We start from the raw sequence: 26,099 nt of genomic DNA, 5'->3' as shown, positions 1-26,099 counted from the left end.
GGGAACATTGACCCACGCTCTCCAGATAAATCTGCACAACCCATCCTCTCCCCATAACCCTGAACAACCCACCCTCTCCCCATAACCCTGCACAACCCACTCTGTCCACATAACCCTGCACAACCCACTCTGTCCCCATAACCCTGCACAACCCACTCTGTCCCCATAATCCTGCACAACCCACTCTGTCCACATAACACTGCACAACACACTCTGTCCCCATAACCCAGCACAACCCACCCTCTCCCCATAACCCTGCACAACCCACTCTGTACCCATAACCCTGCACAACCCACTCTGTCCCCATAACCCTGCACAACCCACTCTGTCCCCATAACCCTGCACAACCCACTCTGTCCCCATAACCCTGCACAACCCACTCTGTCCCCATAACCCTGCACAACCCACTCTGTCCCCATAACACTGCACAACCCACTCTCTCTCCATAACCCTGCACAACCCACCCTCTCTCCATAACCCTGCACAACCCACTCTGTCCCCATAACCCTGCACAACCCACTCTGACCCATAACCCTACACAACCCACCGACTCCCCATAACCCTGCACAACCCATTCTGTCCCCATGTCCCTGCACAACCCATTCTGTCCCCATGTCCCTGCACAACCCACTCTCTCACCATAACCCTGCACAACCCACCCTCTCCCCATAACCCTGCACAACCCACTCTGTCCACATAACCCTGCACAACCCACTCTGTCCCCATAACCCTGCACAACCCACTCTGTCCCCATAATCCTGCACAACCCACTCTGTCCACATAACCCTGCACAACACACTCTGTCCCCATAACCCTGCACAACCCACCCTCTCCCCATAACCCTGCACAACCCACTCTGTCCCCATAACCCTGCACAACCCACTCTGTCCCCATAACCCTGCACAACCCACTCTGTCCCCATAACCCTGCACAACCCACTCTGTCCCCATAACCCTGCACAACCCACTCTGTCCCCATAACCCTGCACAACCCACTCTGTCCCCATAACACTGCACAACCCACTCTCTCTCCATAACCCTGCACAACCCACCCTCTCTCCATAACCCTGCACAACCCACTCTGTCCCCATAACCCTGCACAACCCACTCTGACCCATAACCCTACACAACCCACCGACTCCCCATAACCCTGCACAACCCATTCTGTCCCCATGTCCCTGCACAACCCACTCTCTCACCATAACCCTGCACAACCCACTCTGTCGCCATAACCCTGCACAACCCACTCTGTCCCCATAACCCTGCACAACCCATTCTGTCCCCATGTCCCTGCACAACCCACTCTCTCACCATAACCCTGCACAACCCACTCTGTCTCAATAACCCTGCACAACCCACTCTGTCCCCATAACCCTGCACAACCCACTCTCTCCCCATAACCCTGCACAACCCACTCTGTCCCCATAACCCTGCACAACTCACCCTCTCTCCATAACCCTGCACAACCCACCCTCTCTCCATAACCCTGCACAACCCACGCTGCCCCCATAACCCTGCACAACCCACTCTCTCCCCATAACTCTGCACAACACACTCTGTCCCCATAACACTGCACAACCCACTCTGTCCCCATAACCCTGCACAACCCACCCTATCTCCATAACCCTGCACAACCCACTCTGTCCCCATAACCCTGCACAACCCGCTCTGTCCCCATAACCCTGCACAACTCACTCTGTCCCCATAACACTGCACAACCCACTCTGTCCCCATAACCCTGCACAACCCACTCTGTCCCCATAACCCTGCACAACCCACCCTCTCCCCATAACCCTGCACAACCCACTCTGTCTCAATAACCCTGCACAACCCACTCTGTCCCCATAACCCTGCAAAACCCACTCTGTCCCCATAACCCTGCACAACCCACCCTCTCCCCATAGCCCTGCACAACCCACTCTGTCTCAATAACCCTGCACAACCCACTATGTCCCCATAACCCTGCACAACCCACCGTCTCCCCATAACCCTGCACAACCCACTCTGTCGCCATAACCCTGCACAACCCACTCTGTCCCCATAACCCTGCACAACCCACTCTGTCTCCATAACCCTACACAACCCACTCTGTCCCCATAACCCTGCACAACCCACTCTGTCCCCATAACCCTGCACAACCCACTCTGTCCCCATAACCCTGCACAACCCACTCTGTCCACATAACCCTGCACAACCCACTCTGTCCCCATAACCCTGCACAACCCACTCTGTCCCCATGACACTGCACAACCCACTCGGTCCCCATAACCCTGAACAACCCACCCTCTCTCCATAATCCTGAACAACCCACCCTCTCTCCATAACCCTGCACAACCCACTCTGTCCCCATAACCCTGCACAACCCATCCTCTCTCCATAACCCTGCACAACCCACTCTGTCCCCATAACCCTGCACAACCCACTCTGTCCGCATAACCCTGCACAAACCACTCTGTCCCCAGGACCCTGCACAACCCACTCTGTCCCCATAACCCTGCACAACCCACTCTGTCCCCATAACCCTGCACAACCCACTCTGACCCATAACCCTACACAACCCACCGACTCCCCATAACCCTGCACAACCCATTCTGTCCCCATGTCCCTGCACAACCCACTCTCTCACCATAACCCTGCACAACCCACTCTCTCTCGATAGCCCTGCACAACCCACTCTGTCCCCATAACCCTGCACATCTGACCCTCTCCGCATAACCCTGCACAACCCACTCTGTCCCCATAACCCTGCACAACCCACTCAGTCCCCATAAACCTGCACAACCAACTCTGTCCCCATAACCCTGCACAACCCACTCTGTCCCCATAACACTGCACAACCCACTCTGTCCCCATAACCCTGCACAAACCACTCTGTCCCCAGGACCCTGCACAACCCACTCTGTCCCCATAACCCTGCACAACCCACTCTGTCCCCATAACCCTGCACAACCCACACTGTCCCCATAACCCTGCACAACCCACTCTGTCCCCATAACCCTGCACAACCCACTCTGTCCCCATAACCCTGCACAACCCACTCTGTCCCCATAACCCTGCACAACCCACCCTCTCTCCATAACCCTGCACAACCCAACCTCTTCCTATAACCCTGCACAACCCACTCTGTCCCCATAACACTGCACAACCCACCCTCTCTCCATAACCCTGCACAACCCAAACTCTTCCTATAACCCTGCACAACCCACTCTGTCCCCATAACCCTGCACAACCCACTCTGTCCCCATAACACTGCACAACCCACTTTCTCCCCATAAACCTGCACAACCCACTCTGTCCCCATAACCCTTCACAACCCACTCAGTCCCCATAACCCTGCACAACCCACTCTGTCCCCATAACCCTGCACAAACCACTCGGTCCCCATAACCCTTCACAACCCACTCTGTCCCCATAACCCTGCACAACCCACCGTGTCCCCATAACCCAGCACAACCCACTCTGTACACATAACCCTGCACAACCCACCCTCTCCCAATAACCCATCACAACCCACTCTGTCCCCATAACCCTGCACAACCCACTCAGTCCCCATAACCCTGCACAACCCATTCTTTCCCCATAAACCTGCACAACCCACTCTGTCACCATAACCCTGCACAACCCACTCTGTCTCCATAACCCTGCACAACCCACTCTGTCCCCATAACCCTGCAAAACCCACCCTCTCCCCATAACCCTGCACAACCCACTCTCTCCCCATAACCCTGCACAACCCACTCTGTCCACATAACCCTGCACAACCCACTCTGTCCCCATAACCCTGCACAACCCACTCTGTCCCCATGACACTGCACAACCCACTCGGTCCCCATAACCCTGAACAACCCACCCTCTCTCCATAACCCTGAACAACCCACCCTCTCTCCATAACCCTGCACAACCCACTCTGTCCCCATAACCCTGCACAACCCATGCTCTCTCCATAATCCTGCACAACCCACTCTGTCCCCATAACCCTGCACAACCCACTCTGTCCCCATAACCCTGCACAAACCACTCTGTACCCAGGACCCTGCACAACCCACTCTGTCCCCATAACCCTGCACAACCCACTCTGTCCCCATAACCCTGCACAACCCACTCTGTCCCCATAACCCTGCACAAACCACTCTGTCCCCAGGACCCTGCACAACCCACTCTGTCCCCATAACCCTGCACGACCCACTCTGTCCCCATAACCCTGTAAAACCCACTCTGTCCCCATAACCCTGCACAACCCACCCTCTCTCCATAACCCTGCACAACCCACTCTGTCCCCATAACCCTGCACAACCCACTCTGTCCCCATAACACTGCACAACCCACTCTCTCTCCATAACCCTGCACAACCCACCCTCTCTCCATAACCCTGCACAACCCACTCTGACCCATAACCCTACACAACCCACCGACTCCCCATAACCCTGCACAACCCATTCTGTCCCCATGTCCCTGCACAACCCACTCTCTCACCATAACCCTGCACAACCCACTCTGTCGCCATAACCCTGCACAACCCACTCTGTCCCCATAACCCTGCACAACCCATTCTGTCCCCATGTCCCTGCACAACCCACTCTCTCACCATAACCCTGCACAACCCACTCTGTCTCAATAACCCTGCACAACCCACTCTGTCCCCATAACCCTGCACAACCCACTCTCTCCCCATAACCCTGCACAACCCAATCTCTCCCCATAACCCTGCACAACTCACCTCTCTCCATAACCCTGCACAACCCACCCTCTCTCCCATAACCCTGCACAACCCACGCTGCCCCCATAACCCTGCACAACCCACTCTCTCCCCATAACTCTGCACAACACACTCTGTCCCCATAACACTGCACAACCCACTCTGTCCCCATAACCCTGCACAACCCACCCTATCTCCATAACCCTGCACAACCCACTCTGTCCCCATAACCCTGCACAACCCGCTCTGTCCCCATAACCGTGCACAACCCCAATCTGTCCCCATAACACTGCACAACCCACTCTGTCCCCATAACCCTGCACAACCCACTCTGTCCCCATAACCCTGCACAACCCACCCTCTCCCAATAACCCTGCACAACCCACTCTGTCTCAATAACCCTGCACAACCCACTCTGTCCCCATAACCCTGCAAAACCCACTCTGTCCCCATAACCCTGCACAACCCACCCTCTCCCCATAACCCTGCACAACCCACTCTGTCTCATAACCCTGCACAACCCACTCTGTCCCCATAACCCTGCACAACCCACCGTCTCCCCATAACCCTGCACAACCCACTCTGTCGCCATAACCCTGCACAACCCACTCTGTCCCCATAACCCTGCACAACCCACTCTGTCTCCATAACCCTGCACAACCCACTCTGTCCCCATAACCCTGCACAACCCACTCTGTCCCCATAACCCTGCACAACCCACTCTGTCCCCATAACCCTGCACAACCCACTCTGTCCACATAACCCTGCACAACCCACTCTGTCCCCATAACCCTGCACAACCCACTCTGTCCCCATAACGCTGCACAACCCACTCTGTACCCATAACCCTGCACAACCCACCCTCTCCATAATCCTGAACAACCCACCCTCTCCCCATAACCCTGCACAACCCACTCTGTCCCCATAACCCTGCACAACCCACACTCTCTCCATAACCCTGCACAACCCACTCTGTCCCCATAACCCTGCACAACCCACTCTGTCCGCATAACCCTGCACAAACCACTCTGTCCCCAGGACCCTGCACAACCCACTCTGTCCCCATAACCCTGCACAACCCACTCTGTCCCCATAACCCTGCACAACCCACTCTGACCCATAACCCTACACAACCCACCGACTCCCCATAACCCTGCACAACCCACTCTGTCCCCATTACCCTGCACAACCCTCCCTCTCTCCATAACCCTGAACAACCCACTCTGTCCCAATAACCCTGCACAACCCACTCTGTCCCCATAACCCTGCACAACCCACTCTCTCCCCATAACCCTGCACAACCCACTCTGTCCCCATAACCCTGCACAACCCATTCAGTCCCCATAATCCTGCACAACCAACTTTTTCCCCATAACCCTGCACAACCCACTCTGTCCCCATAACACTGCACAACCCACTCTGTCCCCATAACCCTGCACAAACCACTCTGTCCCCAGGACCCTGCACAACCCACTCTGTCCCCATAACCCTGCACAACCCACTCTGTCCCCATAACCCTGCACAACCAACTCTGTCCCCATAACCCTGCACAACCCACTCTGTCCCCATAACCCTGCACAACCCACTCTGTCCCCATAACCCTGCACAACCCACTCTGTCCCCATAACCCTGCACAACCCACCCTCTCTCCATAACCCTGCACAACCCAACCTCTTCCTATAACCCTGCACAACCCACTCTGTCCCCATAACCCTGCACAACCCACCCTCTCTCCATAACCCTGCACAACCCAACCTCTTCCTATAACCCTGCACAACCCACTCTGTCCCCATAACCCTGCACAACCCACTCTGTCCCCATAACACTGCACAACCCACTCTCTCCCCATGACCCTGCACAACCCACTCTGTCCCCATAACCCTTCACAACCCACTCAGTCCCCATAACCCTGCACAACCCACTCTGTCCCCATAACCCTGCACAAACCACTCTGTCCCCATAACCCTTCACAACCCACTCTGTCCCCATAACCCTGCACAACCCACCGTGTCCCCATAACCCAGCACAACCCACTCTGTCCCATAACCCTGCACAACCCACCTCTCCCAATAACCCTGCACAACCCACTCTGTCCCCATAACCCTGCACAACCCACTCAGTCCCCATAACCCTGCACAACCAAATTTTTCCCCATAACCCTGCACAACCCACTCTGTCCCCATAACCCTGCACAACCCACACTCTCTCCATAACCCTGCACAACCCACTCTGTCCCCATAACCCTGCACAACCCACCCTCTCCCCATAACCCTGCACAACCCACTCTCTCCCCATAACCCTGCACAACCCACTCTGTCCCCATAACCCTGCACAACCCACTCTGTCCCCATAACCCTGCACAACCCACTCTGTCCCCATGACACTGCACAACCCACTCGGTCCCCATAACCCTGAACAACCCACCCTCTCTCCCATAACCCTGAACAACCCACCCTCTCTCCATAACCCTGCACAACCCACTCTGTCCCCATAACCCTGCACAACCCATGCTCTCTCCATAATCCTGCACAACCCACTCTGTCCCCATAACCCTGCACAACCCACTCTGTCCCCATAACCCTGCACAAACCACTCTGTACCCAGGACCCTGCACAACCCACTCTGTCCCCATAACCCTGCACAACCCACTCTGTCCCCATAACCCTGCACAACCCACTCTGTCCCCATAACCCTGCACAAACCACTCTGTCCCCAGGACCCTGCACAACCCACTCTGTCCCCATAACCCTGCACGACCCACTCTGTCCCCATAACCCTGTAAAACCCACTCTGTCCCCATAACCCTGCACAACCCACCCTCTCTCCATAACCCTGCACAACCCACTCTGTCCCCATAACCCTGCACAACCCACTCTGTCCCAATAACCCTGCACAACCCACTCTGTCCCCATAACCCTGCACAACCCACTCTGTCCCCATAACCCTGCACAACCCACTCTGTCCCCAGGACCCTGCACAACCCACTCTCTCCCAATAACCCTGCACAACCCACTCTGGCCCCATAACCCTGCACAACCCACTCTGTCCCCATAACCCTGCACAACCCACTCTGTCCCCATAACCCTGCACAACCCACTCTCTCCCCATAACCCTGCACAACCCACTCTGTCCCCATAACCCTGCACAACCCAGTCAGTCCCCATAACCCTGCACAACCCACTCTGTCCCCATAACCCTGCACAACCCACTCTGTCCCCATAACCCTGCACAACCCACTCTGTCCCCATAACCCTGCACAACCCACTCTTTCCCCATAACCCTGCACAACCCACTCTGTCCCCATAACCCTGCACAACACACTCTCTCCCCATGACACTGCACAACCCACTCGGTCCCCATAACCCTGAACAACCCACCCTCTCTCCATAACCCTGAACAACCCACCCTCTCTCCATAACCCTGCACAACCCACTCTGTCCCCATAACCCTGCACAACCCATGCTCTCTCCATAATCCTGCACAACCCACTCTGTCCCCATAACCCTGCACAACCCACTCTGTCCCCATAACCCTGCACAAACCACTCTGTCCCCAGGACCCTGCACAACCCACTCTGTCCCCATAACCCTGCACAACCCACTCTGTCCCCATAACCCTGCACAACCCACTCTGTCCCCATAACCCTGCACAAACCACTCTGTCCCCAGGAACCTGCACAACCCACTCTGTCCCCATAACCCTGCACGACCCACTCTGTCCCCATAACCCTGTAAAACCCACTCTGTCCCCATAACCCTGCACAACCGACCCTCTCTCCATAACCCTGCACAACCCACTCTGTCCCCATAACCCTGCACAACCCACTCTGTCCCAATAACCCTGCACAACCCACTCTGTCCCCATAACCCTGCACAACCCACTCTGTCCCCATAACCCTGCACAAACCACTCTGTCCCCAGGACCCTGCACAACCCACTCTCTCCAAATAACCCTGTACAACCCACTCTGGCCCCATAACCCTGCACAACCCACTCTGTCCCCATAAACCTGCACAACCCACTCTGTCCCCATAACCCTGCACAACCCACTCTCTCCCCATAACCCTGCACAACCCACTCTGTCCCCATAACCCTGCACAACCCACACTGTCCCCATAACCCTGCACAACCCACTCTGTCCCCATAACCCTGAACAACCCACTCTTTCCCCATAAACCTGCACAACCCACTCTGTCCCCATAAACCGGCACAACCCACTCTGTCCCCATAACCCGGCAAAACCCACCCTTCTCCATAACACTGCACAACCCAACCTCTTCCTATAACCCTGCACAACTCACTCTGTCCCCTTAACCCTGCACAACCCACTGTCTCCTCATAACCCTGCACAACCCACTCTGTCCCCATAACGCTGCACAACCCACTCTGTCCCCATAACCCTGCACAACCCACTGTCTCCTCATAACCCTGCACAACCCACTCTGTCCCCATAACGCTGCACAACCCACTCTATCCCCATAACCCTGTAAAACCCACTCTGTCCCCATTACCTTGCACAACCCACCCTCTCTCCAAAACCCTGCACAACCCACTCTGTCCCCATAACACTGCACAACCCACTCTGTCCCAATAACCCTGCACAACCCACTCTGTCCCCATAACCCTGCACAACCCACCCTCTCTCCATAGCCCTGAACAACCCACTCTGTCCCCATAACCCTGCACAACCCACTCTGTCCCCATAACGCTGCACAACCCATCTGTCCCCATAACGCTGCACAACCCACTCTGTCCCCATAACCCTGCACAACCCACTCTGTCCCCATAACCCTGCATAACCCACACTGTCCATAAAACCCTGCACAACCCACTCGTTCCCCATAACCCTGCACAACCCACTCTGTCCCCATAACCCTGCACAACCCACTCTGTCCCCATAACCCTGCACAACCCACTCTGTCGCCATAACCCTGCACAACCCACTCTGTCCCCATAACCCAGCACAACCCACTCTGTCCCCATAACCCTGCACAGCCCACTCTGTCCACATAATCCTGCACAACCCACTCTGTCCACATAACCCTGCACAACCCACTCTGTCCCCATAACCATGCACAACCCACTCTGTCCCCATAACCCTGCACAACCCAATCGGTACCATAACCCTGCACAACCCACCCTCTATCCATAACCCTGCACAAACGACTCTGTCCCCATAACCCTGCACAACCCACTCTGTCCCCATAACCCTGCACATCCCACTCTGTCCCCATAACCCTGCACAACCCACTCTGTCCCCATAACCCTGCACAACCCACTCTGTCCCACTAACCCTGCACAACCCACTCTTTCCCCATAACCCTGCACAAACCACTCTGTCCCGATAACCCTGTACATCCCATTCTGTCCCCATAACCCTGCACATCCCACTCTGTCCCCATAACCCTGCACAACCAACTCTGTCCCCATAACCCTGCACAACTGACCCTCTCTCCATAACCCTGCAAAACCGACCCTCTCCCCATAACGCTGCACAACCCACTCTATCCCCATAACCCTGCACAACCCACCCTCTCTCCATAACCCTGCCCAACCCACTCTGTCCCCATAACCCTGCACAACCCACTCTGTCCCCATAACCCTGCACAACCCACTCTGTCCCCATAACACTGCACAACCCACTCTGTCCCCATAACCCTGCATAACCCACTCTGTCCCCATAACCCTGCACAACCCACTCTGTCCCCATAACCCTGCACAACCCACTCTGTCCCCATAACCGTGCACAACCCTCCCTCTCCCCATAACCCTGCACAACCCACTCTGTCTCAATAACCCTGCACAACCCACTATGTCCCCATAACCCTGCACAACCCACCGTCTCCCCATAACCCTGCACAACCCACTCTGTCGCCATAACCCTGCACAACCCACTCTGTCCCCATAACCCTGCACAACTCACTCTGTCTCCATAACCCTGCACAACCCACTCTGTCCCCATAACCCTACAAAACCCACCCTCTCCCCATAACCCTGCACAACCCACTCTGTCCCCATAACCCTGCACAACCCACTCTGTCCACATAACCCTGCACAACCCACTCTGTCCCCATAACCCTGCACAACCCACTATTTCCCCATGACACTGCACAACCCACTCGGTCCCCATAACCCTGAACAACCCACCCTCTCTCCATAACCCTGAACAACGCACCCTCTCTCCATAACCCTGCACAACCCACTCTGTCCCCATAACCCTGCACAACCCATGGTCTCTCCATAACCCTGCACAACACATTCTGTCCCCATAACACTGCACAACCCACTCTGTCCCCATAACCCTGCACAAACCACTCTGTCCCCAGGACCCTGCACAACCCACTCTGTCCCCATAACCCTGCACAACCCACTCTGTCCCCATAACCCTGCACAACCCACTCTGACTCATGACCCTACACAACCCACCGACTCCCCATAACCCTGCACAACCCATTCTGTCCCAATGTCCCTGCACAACCCACTCTCTCACCATAACCCTGCACAACCCACTCTGTCCCCTTAGCCTACACAACCCACTCTGTCCCCATATCCCTGCACAACCCACTGTCTCCCCATAACCCTGCACAACAGACTCTGTCCCCATAACCCTGCACAACCCACTCTGTCCCCATAACCCTGTAAAACCCACTCTGTCCCCATAACCCTGCACAACCCACCCTCTCTCCATAACCCTGCACAACCCACTCTGTCCCCATAACCCTGCACAACCCACTCTGTCCCAATAACCCTGCACAACCCACTCTGTCCCCATAACCCTGCAAACCCACTCTGTCCCCATAACCCTGCACAAACCACTCTATCCCCAGGACCCTGCACAACCCACTCTCTCCAAATAACCCTGCACAACCCACTCTGGCCCCATAACCCTGCACAACCCACTCTGTCCCCATAACCCTGCACAACCCACTCTGTCCCCATAACCCTGCACAACCCACTCTCTCCCCATAACCCTGCACAACCCACTCTGTCCCCTTAACCCTGCACAACCCAGTCAGTCCACATAACCCTGCACAACCCACTCTGTCCCCATAACCCTGCACATCCACACTGTCCCCTTAACCCTGCACAACCCACTCTGTCCCCATAACCCTGAACAACCCACTCTTTCCCCATAACCCTGCACAACCCACTCTGTCCCAATAAACCGGCACAACCCACTCTGTCCCCATAACCCGGCAAAACCCACCCTTCTCCATAACCCTGCACAACCCAACCTCTTCCTATAACCCTGCACAACTCACTCTGTCCCCTTAACCCTGCACAACCCACTGTCTCCTCATAACCCTGCACAACCCACTCTGTCCCATAACGCTGCACAACCCACTCTGTCCCCATAACCCTGCACAACCCACGGTCTCCTCATAACCCTGCACAACCCACTCTGTCCCCATAACGCTGCACAACCCACTCTGTCCCCATAACCCTGTAAAACCCACTCTGTCCCAATTACCTTGCACAATCCACCCTCTCTGCAAAACCCTGCACAACCCACTCTGTCCCAATAACACTGCACAACCCACTCTGTCCCAATAACACTGCACAACCCACTCTGTCCCAATAACCCTGCACAACCCACTCTGTCCCCATAACCCTGCACAACCCACTCTGTCCCCATAACCCTGCACATCCCACCCTCTCTCCATAGCCCTGCACAACCCACTCTGTCCCCATAACCCTGCACAACCCACTCTGTCCCCATAACGCTGCACAACCCATCTGTCCCCATAACCCTGCACAACCAACTCTGTCCCCATAACCCTGCACAACCCACTCTGTCCCCATAACCCTGCATAACCCACACTGTCCATAAAACCCTGCACAACCCACTCTTTCCCCATAACCCTGCACAACCCACTCTGTCCCCATAACCCTGCACAACCCACTCTGTCCCCATAACCCTGCACAACGCACTCTGTCGCCATAACCCTGCACAACCCACTCTGTCCCCATAACCCAGCACAACCCACTCTGTCCCCATAACCCTGCACAGCCCACTCTGTCCACATAATCCTGCACAACCCACTCTGTCCACATAACCCTGCACAACCCACTCTGTCCCCATAACCATGCAGAACCCACTCTGTCCCCATAACCCTGCACAACCCAATCGGTACCCATAACCCGGCACAACCCACCCTCTCTCCATAACCCTGCACAAACGACTCTGTCCCCATAACCCTGCACAACCCACTCTGTCCCCATAACCCTGCACATCCCACTCTGTCCCCATAACCCTGCACAACCCACTCTGTCCCCATAACCCTGCACAACCCTCTCTGTCCCACTAACCCTGCACAACCCACTCTTTCCCCATAACCCTGCACAAACCACTCTGTCCCGATAACCCTGTACATCCCATTCTGTCCCCATAACCCTGCACATCCCACTCTGTCCCCATAACCCTGCACAACCCACTCTGTCCCCATAACCCTGCACAACCCACTCTATCCCCATAGCCCTGCACAACCCACCCTCTCTCCATAACCCTGCACAACCCACTCTGTCCCCATAACCCTGCACAACCCACTCTGTCCCCATAACCCTGCACAACCCACTCTGTCCCCATAACCGTGCACAACCCAGCCTCTCTCCATAACCCTGCACAACCCACTCTGTCCCCATAACCCTGCACAACCCACTCTGTCCCATAACCCTGCACAACCCACCCTCTCCCCATAAACCTGCACAACCCACTCTGTCCCCAAAACCCTGCACAACCCACTCTGTCCCCATAACCCTGCACAAACCACTCTGTCCCCATAACCCTGCACAACCCACACTGTCCCCATAACCCTGCACAACCCACTCTGTCCCCATAACCCTGCACAACCCACTCTTTCCCCATAACCCTGCACAACCCACTCAATCCCCATAACCCTGCACAACCCACTCTGTCCCCATAACCCTGCACAACACACCCTCTCTCCATAACACTGCACAACCCACTCTCTTCCTATAACCCTGCACAACCCACTCTGTCCCCATAACCCTGCAAAACCCACCCTCTCTCCATAACACTGCACAACCCAAACTCTTCCTATAACCCTGCACAACCCACATTGTCCCCATAACCCTGCACAACCCACTCTGTCCCCATAACCCTGCACAACCAACTCTGTCCCCGTAACCCTGCACAATCCACTCTGTCACCATAACCCTGCACAACCCACTCTGTCCCCATAACCCTGCACAACCCACTCTTTCCAGATAACCCTGCACAACCTACTCTGTCCCCATAACCCTGCACAACCCACTCTGTCCCCATAACCCGGCAAAACCCACCCTCTCTCCATAGCCCTTCACAGCCCAACCTCTTCCTATAAACCTGCACAACCCACTCTGTCCCCATAACCCTGCACAACCCATTGTCTCCCCATAACCCTGCACAACCCACTCTGTCCCCATAACCCTGCACAACCCACTCTGTCCCCATAACTCTGTAAAACCCACTCTGTCCCCATAACCCTGCACAACCCACCCTCTCTCCATAACCCTGCACAACCCACTCTGTCCCCATAACCCTGCACAACCCACTCTGTCCCAATAACCCTGCACAACCCACTCTGTCTCCATAACCCTGCACAACCCACTCTCTCCCCATAACCCTGCACAACCCACCCTCTGTACCTAGCCCTGCACAACCCACTCTCTCTCCATAACCCTGCACAACCCACTCTGTCCCCATAACCCTGCACAACCCACTCTTTCCCCATAACCCTGCACAACCCACTCTGTCCCCATAACCGTGCAGAACCCAGCCTCTCTCCGTAACCCTGCACAACCCACTCTGTCCCCATAACCCTGCACATCCCACCCTCTCTCCATAACCCTGCACAACCCACCCTCTCCCCATAAACCTGCACAACCCACTCTGTCCCCAAAACACTGCACAACCCACTCTGTCCCCATAACCCTGCACAACCCACTCTGTCCCCATAACCCTGCACAAACCAATCTGTCCCCATAACCCTGCACATCCCACTCTGTCCCCATAAACCTGCACAACCCACTCTGTCCCCATAACCCTGCACAACCCACTCTGTCCCCATAACCCTGCACAACCCACTCTGTACCCATAACCCTGCACAACCCATTCTGTCCCCATAACCCTGCACAACCCACCCTCTCTCCCTAACCCTGCACAACCCATTCTGTCCCCATAACATTGCACAACCCACTGTGTCGCAATAACGGTGCACAACCCACTCTGTCCCCATAGCCCTGCACAACCCACCCTCTCCCAATAAACCTGCACAACCCACTCTGTCCCCATAACCCTGCGCAACCCACTCAGTCCCCATAACCCTGCACAACCCACTCTGTCCCCATAACACTGCACAACCCACTCTGTCCACATAACCCTGCACAACCCACTCTGTCCCCATAACCCTGCACAACTGACCCTCTCTCCATAACCCTGCACAACCCACCCTCTCCCCATAACGCTGCACAACCCACTCTATCCCCATAACCCTGCACAACCCACCCTCTCTCCATAACCCTGCCCAACCCACTCTGTCCCCATAACCATGCACAACCCACTCTGTCCCCATAACCCTGCACAACCCACTCTGTCCCCATAACCGTGCACAACCCAGCCTCTCTCCATAACCCTGCACAACCCACTCTGTCCCCATAACCCTGCACATCCCACCCTCTCTCCATAACCCTGCACAACCCACCCTCTCCCCATAAACCTGCACAACCCACTCTGTCCCCAAAACACTGCACAACCCACTCTGTCCCCATAACCCTGCACAAATGACTCTGTCCCCAGGACCCTGCACAACCCACACTGTCCCCATAACCCTGCACAACCCACTCTGTCCCCATAACCCTGCACAACCCACTCTTTCCCCATAACGCTGCACAACCCACTCAATCCCCATAACCCTGCACAACCCACTCTGTCCCCATAACCCTGCACAACACACCCTCTCTCCATAACACTGCACAACCCACTCTCTTCCTATAACCCTGCACAACCCACTCTGTCCCCATAACCCTGCAAAACCCACCCTCTCTCCATAACACTGCACAACCCAAACTCTTCCTATAACCCTGCACAACCCACATTGTCCCCATAACCCTGCACAACCCACTCTGTCCCCATAACACTGCACAACCAACTCTGTCCCCGTAACCCTGCACAATCCACTCTGTCACCATAACCCTGCACAACCCACTCTGTCCCCATAACCCTGCACAACCCACTCTTTCCAGATAACCCTGCACAACCTACTCTGTCCCCATAACCCTGCACAACCCACTCTGTCCCCATAACCCGGCAAAACCCACCCTCTCTCCATAGCCCTTCACAGCCCAACCTCTTCCTATAACCCTGCACAACCCACTCTGTCCCCATAACCCTGCACAACCCATTGTCTCCCCATAACCCTGCACAACCCACTCTGTCCCCATAACCCTGCACAACCCACTCTGTCCCCATAACCCTGTAAAACCCACTCTGTCCCCATAACCCTGCACAACCCACCCTCTCTCCATAACCCTGCACAACCCACTCTGTCCGCATAACCCTGCACAACCCACTCTGTCCCAATAACCCTGCACAACCCACTCTGTCTCCATAACCCTGCACAACCCACTCTCTCCCCATAACCCTGCACAACCCACCCTCTCTACATAACCCTGCACAACCCACTCTCTCTCCATAACCCTGCCCAACCCACTCTCTCCCCATAACCCTGCACAACCCACTCTGTCCCCAAAACCCTGCACAACCCACTCTGTCCCCATAACCGTGCACAACCCAGCCTCTCTCCGTAACCCTGCACAACCCACTCTGTCCCCATAACCCTGCACATCCCACCCTCTCTCCATAACCCTGCACAACCCACCCTCTCCCCATAAACCTGCACAAACCACTCTGTCCCCAAAACACTGCACAACCCACTCTGTCCCCATAACCCTGCACAACCCACTCTGTCCCCATAACCCTGCACAAACCAATCTGTCCCCATAACCCTGCACATCCCACTCTGTCCCCATAAACCTGCACAACCCACTCTGTCCCCATAACCCTGCACAACCCACTCTGTCCCCATAACCCTGCACAACCCACTCTGTACCCATAACCCTGCACAACCCATTCTGTCCCCATAACCCTGCACAACCCACCCTCTCTCCCTAACCCTGCACAACCCACTCTGTCCCCATAACATTGCACAACCCACTGTGTCGCAATAACGGTGCACAACCCACTCTGTCCCCATAGCCCTGCACATCCCACCCTCTCCCAATAACCCTGCACAACCCACTCTGTCCCCATAACCCTGCGCAACCCACTCAGTCCCCATAACCCTGCACAACCCACTCTGTCCCCATAACACTGCACAACCCACTCTGTCCACATAACCCTGCACAACCCACTCTGTCCCCATAACCCTGCACAACTCACTCTTTCCCCATAACCCTGCACAACCCACTCTGTCCCCATAACCCTGCACAACCCACTCTGTCCCCATAACCCGGCAAAACCCACCCTCTCTCCATAACCCTGCACAAACCAACCTCTTCCTATAACCCTGCACAACCCACTCTGTCCCCTTAACCCTGCACAACCCACACTGTCCCCATAACCCTGCAAAACCCACTCTGTCCCCATAACCCTGCACAACCCACTCTGTCCCCATAACCCTGCAAAACCCACTCTGTCCCCATAACCCTGCACAACCCACTCTGTCCGCATAACCCTGCACAACCCACCCTCTCTCCATAACCCTGCACAACCCACTCTGTCCCCATAACCCTGCACAACCCACCCTGTCCCCACATCCCTGCATAACCCACTCTGTCCACGTAACCCTGCACAACCCACTCTGTCCCAATAACCCTGCACAACCCACTCAGTTCCCATAACCCTGCACAACCCACTCTGTCCACATAACCCTGCACAATCCACTCAGTCCCCATAACCCTGCACAACCCACTGTGTCCCCATAACCCTGCACAACCCACTCTGTCCCCATAACCCTGCACAACCCACTCTGTCCCCAGAACCCTGCACAACCCACTCTGTCCCCATAACCCTGCACAACCCACTCTGTCCCCATAACCCTGCACAACCCACTCTGTCCCCATAACCCTGCAGAACCCACTCTGTCCCCATAACCCTGCACAACCCACTCTGTCCCCATAACCCTGCACAACCAAATCTGTCCCCATAAACCTGCACAACCCACTCTGTCCCCATAACCCTGCACAACCCACTCTGTCCCCATAACCCTGCGCAACCCACCATCTCTCCATAACGCTGCACAACCCACTCTGTCCCCATAACCGTGCACAACCCACTCTGTCCCCATAACCCTGCACAACCCACTCTGTCCCCATAACCCTGCACAACCCACTCTGTACACATAACCCTGCACAACCCACTCGGTCCCCATAACCCTGCACAACCCACACTCTCTCCATAACCCTGCACAACCCACTCTGTCCCCATAACTTGGCACAACCCACGCTGTCCCCATAACCCTGCACAACCCACCCTCTCTCCATAACCCTGCACAACCCACTCTGTCCCCATAACATTGCACAACCCACTGTGTCCCCATGACGGTGCACAACCCACTCTGTCCCCATAGTCCTGCACAACCCACCCTCTCCCAATAACCCTGCACAACCCACTCTGTCCCCATAACCCTGCGCAACCCACTCAGTCACCATAATCCTGCACAACCCACTCTGTCCCCATAACACTTCACAACCCACTCTGTCCACATAACCCTGCACAACCCACTCTGTCCCCATAACCCTGCACAACTCACTCTTTCCCCATAACCCTGCACAACCCACTCTGTCCCCATAACCCTGCACAACCCACTCTGTCCCCATAACCCGGCAAAACCCACCCTATCTCCATAACCCTGCACAACCCAACCTCTTCCTATAACCCTGCACAACCCACTCTGTCCCCTTAACCCTGCACAACCCACTCTGTTCCCATAACCCTGCACAACCCACTGTCTCCCCATAACCCTGCACAACCCACACTGTCCCCATAACCCTGCACAACCCACTCTGTCCCCATACTCCTGTAAAACCCACTCTGTCCGCATAACCCTGCAAAACCCACCCTCTCTCCATAACCCTGCACAACCCACTCTGTCCCCATAACCCTGTACAACCCACTCTGTCCGCATAACCCTGCACAACCCACCCTCTCTCCATAACCCTGCACAACCCACTCTGTCCCCATAACCCTGCACAAACCAATCTGTCCCCATAACCCTGCACATCCCACTCAGTCCTCATAAACCTGCACAACCCACTCTGTCCCCATAACCCTGCACAACCCACTCTGTCCCCATAACCCTGCACAACCCACTCTGTACCCATAACCCTGCACAACCCACTCTGTCCCCATAACCCTGCACAACCCACCCTCTCTCCATAACCCTGCACAACCCACTCTGTCCCCATAACCTTGCACAACCCACTCTGTCCCCATAACCCTGCACAACCCACCCTCTCTCCATAACCCTGCACAACCCACTCTGTCCCCATAACCCTGCACAACCCACTCTGTCCCCATAACGGTGCACAACCCACTCTGTCCCCATAGCCCTGCACAACCAACCCTCTCCCAAAAACCCTGCACAACCCACTCTGTCCCCATAACCCTGCACAACCCACTCTGTCCCCATAACCCTGCACAACCCACTCTGTCCCCATAACACTGCACAACCCACTCTGTCCACATAACCCTGCACAACCCACTCTGTCCCCATAACCCTGCACAAACAACTCTGTCCCCATAACCCTGCACAACCCACTCTGTCCCCATAACCCTGCACAACCCACTCTGTCCCCATAACCCTGCACAACCCACCCTATCTCCATAAGCCTGTACAACCCAACCTCTTCCTATAACCCTGCACAACCCACTCTGTCCCCTTAACCCTGCACAACCCACTCTGTCCCCATAACCCTGCACAACCCACTGTCTCCCCATAACCCTGCACATCCCACTCTGTCCCCATAACCCTGCACAACCCACTCTGTCCCCATAATCCTGTAAAACCCACTGTGTCCGCATAACCCTGCACAACCCACCCTCTCTCCATAACCCTGCACAACCCAAAACGTCCCCATAACCCTGCACAACCCACTCTGTCCCAATAACCCTGCACAACCCACTCTGTCTCAATAACCCAGCACAACCCACTCTCTCCCCATAACCCTGCACAACCCACCATCTCTCCATAACCCTGCACAACCCACTCTGTCCCCAAAACCCTGCGCAAACCAATCTGTCCCCATAACCCTGCACATCCCAATCAGTCCCCATAAACCTGCACAACCCACTCTGTCCCCATCACCCTGCACAACACAATCTGTCCCCATTAACCTGCACATCCCACTCTCTCTCCATATACCTGCACAACCCACTCTCTCCCCATAACCCTGCACAACCCAATCTGTCCACATAATGCTGCACAACCCATCTGTCCCCATAACCCTGCACAACCCACTCTGTCCCCATAAACCTGCACAACCCACTCTGTCCCCACATCCCTGCATAACCCACTCTGTCCACATAACACTGCACAACCCACTCTGTCCCCATAACCCTGCACAACCCACTCTCTCTCCATAACCCTGCACAACCCACCCTCTCCCCATAACCCTGCACAACTCACCCTCTCTCTATAACCCTGCACAACCCTCTCTGTCCCCATAACCTTGAACATCCCACTCTGTCCCCATAACACTGCACAACCCACTCTGTCCCCATAACCCTGCACAAACCACTCTGTCCCCAGGATCCTGCACAACCCACTCTGTCCCCATAACCCTGCACAACCCACTCTGTCCCCATAACCCTGCACAACCCACTCTGTCCTGATAACCCTGCACAACCCACTCTGTCCCCATAACCCTGCACAACCCACTCTGTCCCCATAACCCTGCACAACCCACTCTGTCCCCGTAACCCTGCACAACCCACCCTCTCTCCATAACCCTGAGCAAACAAACCTCTTCCCATAACCCTGCACAACCCATTCTGTCCCCATAACCCTGCACATCCCACCCTCTCTCCATAAACCTGCACAACCCACTCTCTCCCCATAACACTGCACAACCCACTCTGTCCACATAACGCTGCACAACCCATCTGTCCCCATAACCGTGCACAGCCCAATCTGTCCCCATAACCCTGCACAACCCACTCTGTCCCCATAACCCTGCACAACCCACTCTGTACCCATATCCCTGCACAACCCACTCTGTCCCCATAACCCTGCACAACCCACCCTCTCTCCATAACCCTGCACAACCCACTCTGTCCCCATAACTTGGCACAACCCACTCTGTCCCCATAACCCTGCACAACCCACCCTCTCTCCATAACCCTGCACAACCCACTCTGTCCCCATAACATTGCACAACCCACTGTGTCCCCATAACGGTGCACAACCCACTCTGTCCCCATAGCCCTGCACAACCCACCCTCTCCCAATAACCCTGCACAACCCACTCTGTCCCCATAACCCTGCACAACCCACTCAGTCCCCATAAACCTGCACAATCCACTCTGTCCCCATAACACTGCACAACCCACTCTGTCCACATAACCCTGCACAACCCACTCTGTCCCCATAACCCTGCACAACTCACTCTATCCCCATAACCCTGCACAACCCACTCTGTCCCCATAACCCGGCACAACCCACTCTGTCCCCATAACCCGGCAAAACCCACCCTATCTCCATAACCCTGCACAACCCAACCTCTTCCTATAACCCTGCACAACCCACTCTGTCCCCTTAACCCTGCACAACCCACTCTGTTCCCATAACCCTGCACAACCCACTGTCTCCCCATAACCCTGCACAACCCACTCTGTCCCCATAACCCTGCACAACCCACTCTGTCCCCATAATCCTGTAAAACCCACTCTGTCCGCATAACCCTGCACAAACCCCCCTCTCTCCATAACCCTGCACAACCCACTCTGTCCCCATAACCCTGCACAACCCACTCTGTCCCAATAACCCTGCACAACCCACTCTGTCTCAATAACCAAGCACAACCCACTCTCTCCCCATAACCCTGCACAACCCACCTTCACTCCATAACCCTGCACAACCCACTCTCTCTCCATAACCCTGCACAACCCACTCTGTCCCCATAACCCTGCACAAACCAATCTGTCCCCATAACCCTGCACATCCCACTCAGTCCCCATAAACCTGCACAACCCACTCTGTCCCCATAACCCTGCACAACCCACTCTGTCCCCATAACCCTGCACAACCCACTCTGTACCCATAACCCTGCACAACCCACTCTGTCCCCATAACCCTGCACAACCCACCCTCTCTCCATAACCCTGCACAACCCACACTGTCCCCATAACTTGGCACAACCCATTCTGTCCCCATAACCCTGCACAACCCACCCTCTCTCCCTAACCCTGCACAACCCACTCTGTCCCCATAACATTGCACAACCCACTGTGTCGCAATAACGGTGCACAACCCACTCTGTCCCCATAGCCCTGCACAACCCACCCTCTCCCAATAACCCTGCACAACCCACTCTGTCCCCATAACCCTGCGCAACCCACTCAGTCCCCATAACCCTGCACAACCCACTCTGTCCCCATAACACTGCACAACCCACTCTGTCCACATAACCCTGCACAACCCACTCTGTCCCCATAACCCTGCACAACTCACTCTTTCCCCATAACCCTGCACAACCCACTCTGTCCCCATAACCCTGCACAACCCACTCTGTCCCCATAACCCGTCAAAACCCACCCTATCTCCATAAGCCTGTACAACCCAACCTCTTCCTATAACCCTGCACAACCCACTCTGTCCCCTTAACCCTGCACAACCCACTCTGTCCCCATAACCCTGCACAACCCACTGTCTCCCCATAACCCTGCACATCCCACTCTGTCCCCATAAACCTGCACAACGCACTCTGTCCCCATAATCCTGTAAAACCAACTGTGTCCGCATAACCCTGCACAACCCACCCTCTCTCCATAACCCTGCACAACCCATTATCTCCCCATAAACCTGCACAACCCACTCTGTCCCAATAACCCTGCACAACCCACTCTGTCTCAATAACCCTGCACAACCCACTCTCTCGCCATAACCCTGCACAACCCACCATCCCTCCATAACCCTGCACAACCCACTCTGTCCCCAAAACCCTGCGCAAACCAATCTGTCCCCATAACCCTGCACATCCCACTCAGTCCCCATAAACCTGCACAACCCACTCTGTCCCCATAACCCTGCACAACCCACTCTGTCCCCATAACCCTGCACAACCCACTCTGTCCCCATAACCCTGCACATCACACCCTCTCTCCATAAACCTGCACAACCCACTCTCTCCCCATAACCCTGCACAACCCACTCTGTCCACATAACGCTGCACAACCCACTCTGTCCCCATAAACCTGCAAAACCCACTCTGTCCCCACATCCCTGCATAACCCACTCTGTCCACATAACACTGCACAACCCACTCTGTCCCCATAACCCTGCACAACCCACTCTCTCTCCAAAACCCTGCACAACCCACCCTCTCCCCATAACCCTGCACAACTCACCCTCTCTCCATAACCCTGCACAACCCTCTCGGTCCCCATAACCTTGAACATCCCACTCTGTCCCCATAACACTGCACAACCCACTCTGTCCCCATAACCCTGCACAAACCACTCTTTCCCCAGGACCCTGCACAACCCACTCTGTCCCCATAACCCTGCACAACCCACTCTGTCCCCATAACCCTGCACAACCCACTCTGTCCAGATAACCCTGCACAACCCACTCTGTCCCCATAACCCTGCACAACCCACTCTGTCCCCATAACCCTGCACAACCCACTCTGTCCACGTAACCCTGCACAACCCACCCTCTCTCCATAACCCTGCGCAACCCAACCTCTTCCCATAACCCTGCACAACCCACTGTGTCCCCATAACCCTGCACATCCCACCCTCTCTCCATAAACCTGCATAACCCACTCTCTCCCCATGACACTGCACAACCCACTCTGTCCACATAACGCTGCACAACCCATCTGTCCCAATAACCCTGCACAACCCACTCTGTCCCCATAACCCTGCACAACCCACTCTGTCCCCACATCCCTGCATAACCCACTCTGTCCACATAACACTGCACAACCCACTCTGTCCCCATAACCCTGCACAACCCACTCTCTCTCCATAACCCTGCACAACCCACCCTCTCCCCATAACCCTGCACAACTCACCCTCTCTCCACAACCCTGCACAACCCTCTCTGTCCCCATAACCTTGCACAACCCACTCTGTCCCCATAACACTGCACAACCCACTCTGTCCCCATAACCCTGCACAAACCACTCTGTCCCCAGGACCCTGCACAACCCACTCTGTCCCCATAACCCTGCACAACCCACTCTGACCCATAACCCTGCACAACCCACTCTGTCCCCATAAAACTGCACAACCCACTCTGTCCCCATAACCCTGCACAACCCAGTCTGTCCCCATAACCCTGCACGACCCACTCTGTCCCCGTAACCCTGCACAACCCACCCTCTCTCCATAACCCTGCGCAACCCAACCTCTTCCTATAACCCTGCACATCCCACTCTGTCCCCATAAACCTGCACAACCCACCCTCTCTCCATAACCCTGCACAACCCTAACTCTTCCTAAAACCCTGCACAACCCACTCTGTCCCCATAACCCTGCACAACCCACTCTGTCCCCATAACCCTGCACAACCAACTCTGTCCCCATAACCCTGCACGACCCACTCTGTCCCCGTAACCCTGCACAACCCACTCTGTCCACATAACCCTGCACAACCCACTCTGTCCCCATAACCCTGCACAACTCACTCTTTCCCCATAACCCTGCACAACCCACTCTGTCCCCATAACCCTGCACAACCCACTCTGTCCCCATAACCCGTCAAAACCCACCCTATCTCCATCACCCTGTACAACCCAACCTCTTTCTATAACCCTGCACAACCCACTCTGTCCCCTTAACCCTGCACAACCCACTCTGTCCCCATAACCCTGCACAACCCACTGTCTCCCCATAACCCTGCACATCCCACTCTGTCCCCATAAACCTGCACAACGCACTCTGTCCCCATAATCCTGTAAAACCAACTGTGTCCGCATAACCCTGCACAACCCACCCTCTCTCCATAACCCTGCACAACCCATTATCTCCCCATAAACCTGCACAACCCACTCTGTCCCAATAACCCTGCACAACCCACTCTGTCTCAATAACCCTGCACAACCCACTCTCTCGCCATAACCCTGCACAACCCACCATCTCTCCATAACCCTGCACAACCCACTCTGTCCCCATAACCCTGCACAACCCACTCTGTCCCCATAACCCTGCACAACCCACTCTGTCCCCATAACCCTGCACAACCCACTCTGTCCCCATAACCCTGCACAACCCACTCTGTCCCCATAACCCTGCACAACCCACTCTGTCCCCATAACCCTGCACAACCCACCTCTTCTCCCATAACCCTGCACAACCCACTCTGTCCCCATAACCCTGCACAACCCACTCTGTCCCCATAACCCTGCACAACCCACTCTGTCCCCATAACCCTGCACAACCCACTCTGTCCCCATACCCTGCACAACCCACTCTGTCCACATAACCCTGCACAACCCACTCTGTCCCCATAACCCTGCACAACCCACTCTGTCCCCATAACCCTGCACAACCCACTCTCTCCCCATAACCCTGCACAACCCACCTCTGTCCCATAACCCTGCAGAACCCACTCTGTCCCAAAAACCCTGCACAACCCACTCTGTCCCCATAACCCTGCACAACCCACTCTGTCCCCATAACCGTGCACAACCCACTCTGTCCCCATAACACTGCATAACCCACTCTGTCCCCATAACCCTGCACAACCCACTCTGTACCCATAACCCTGCACAACCCACTCTGTCCCCATAACCCTGCACAACCCACCCTCTCTCCATAACCCTGCACAACCCACTCTGTCCCATAACCCTGCACAACCCACTCTGTCCCATAACCCTGCACAACCCACTCTGTCCCATAACCCTGCACAACCCACTCTGTCCCATAACCCTGCACAACCCACTCTGTCCCCATAACCCTGCACAACCCACCTTCTCTCCATAACCCTGCACAACCCACTCTCTCTCCATAACCCTGCAGAACCCACTCTGTCCCCATAACGCTGCACAACCCCTCTGTCCCCATAACCCTGCACAACCCACTCTGTCCCGATAACCCTGCACAACCCACTCTGTCCCCATAACCCTGCACAACCAACTCTGTCCCCATAACCCTGCACAACCCACTCTGTCCCCATAACC

This window comes from Carcharodon carcharias (assembly GCF_017639515.1).
Source record: "Carcharodon carcharias isolate sCarCar2 chromosome 19 unlocalized genomic scaffold, sCarCar2.pri SUPER_19_unloc_4, whole genome shotgun sequence".
Taxonomy (NCBI): domain Eukaryota; kingdom Metazoa; phylum Chordata; class Chondrichthyes; order Lamniformes; family Lamnidae; genus Carcharodon; species Carcharodon carcharias.
Note: the sequence above shows the minus strand (reverse complement) of the source record.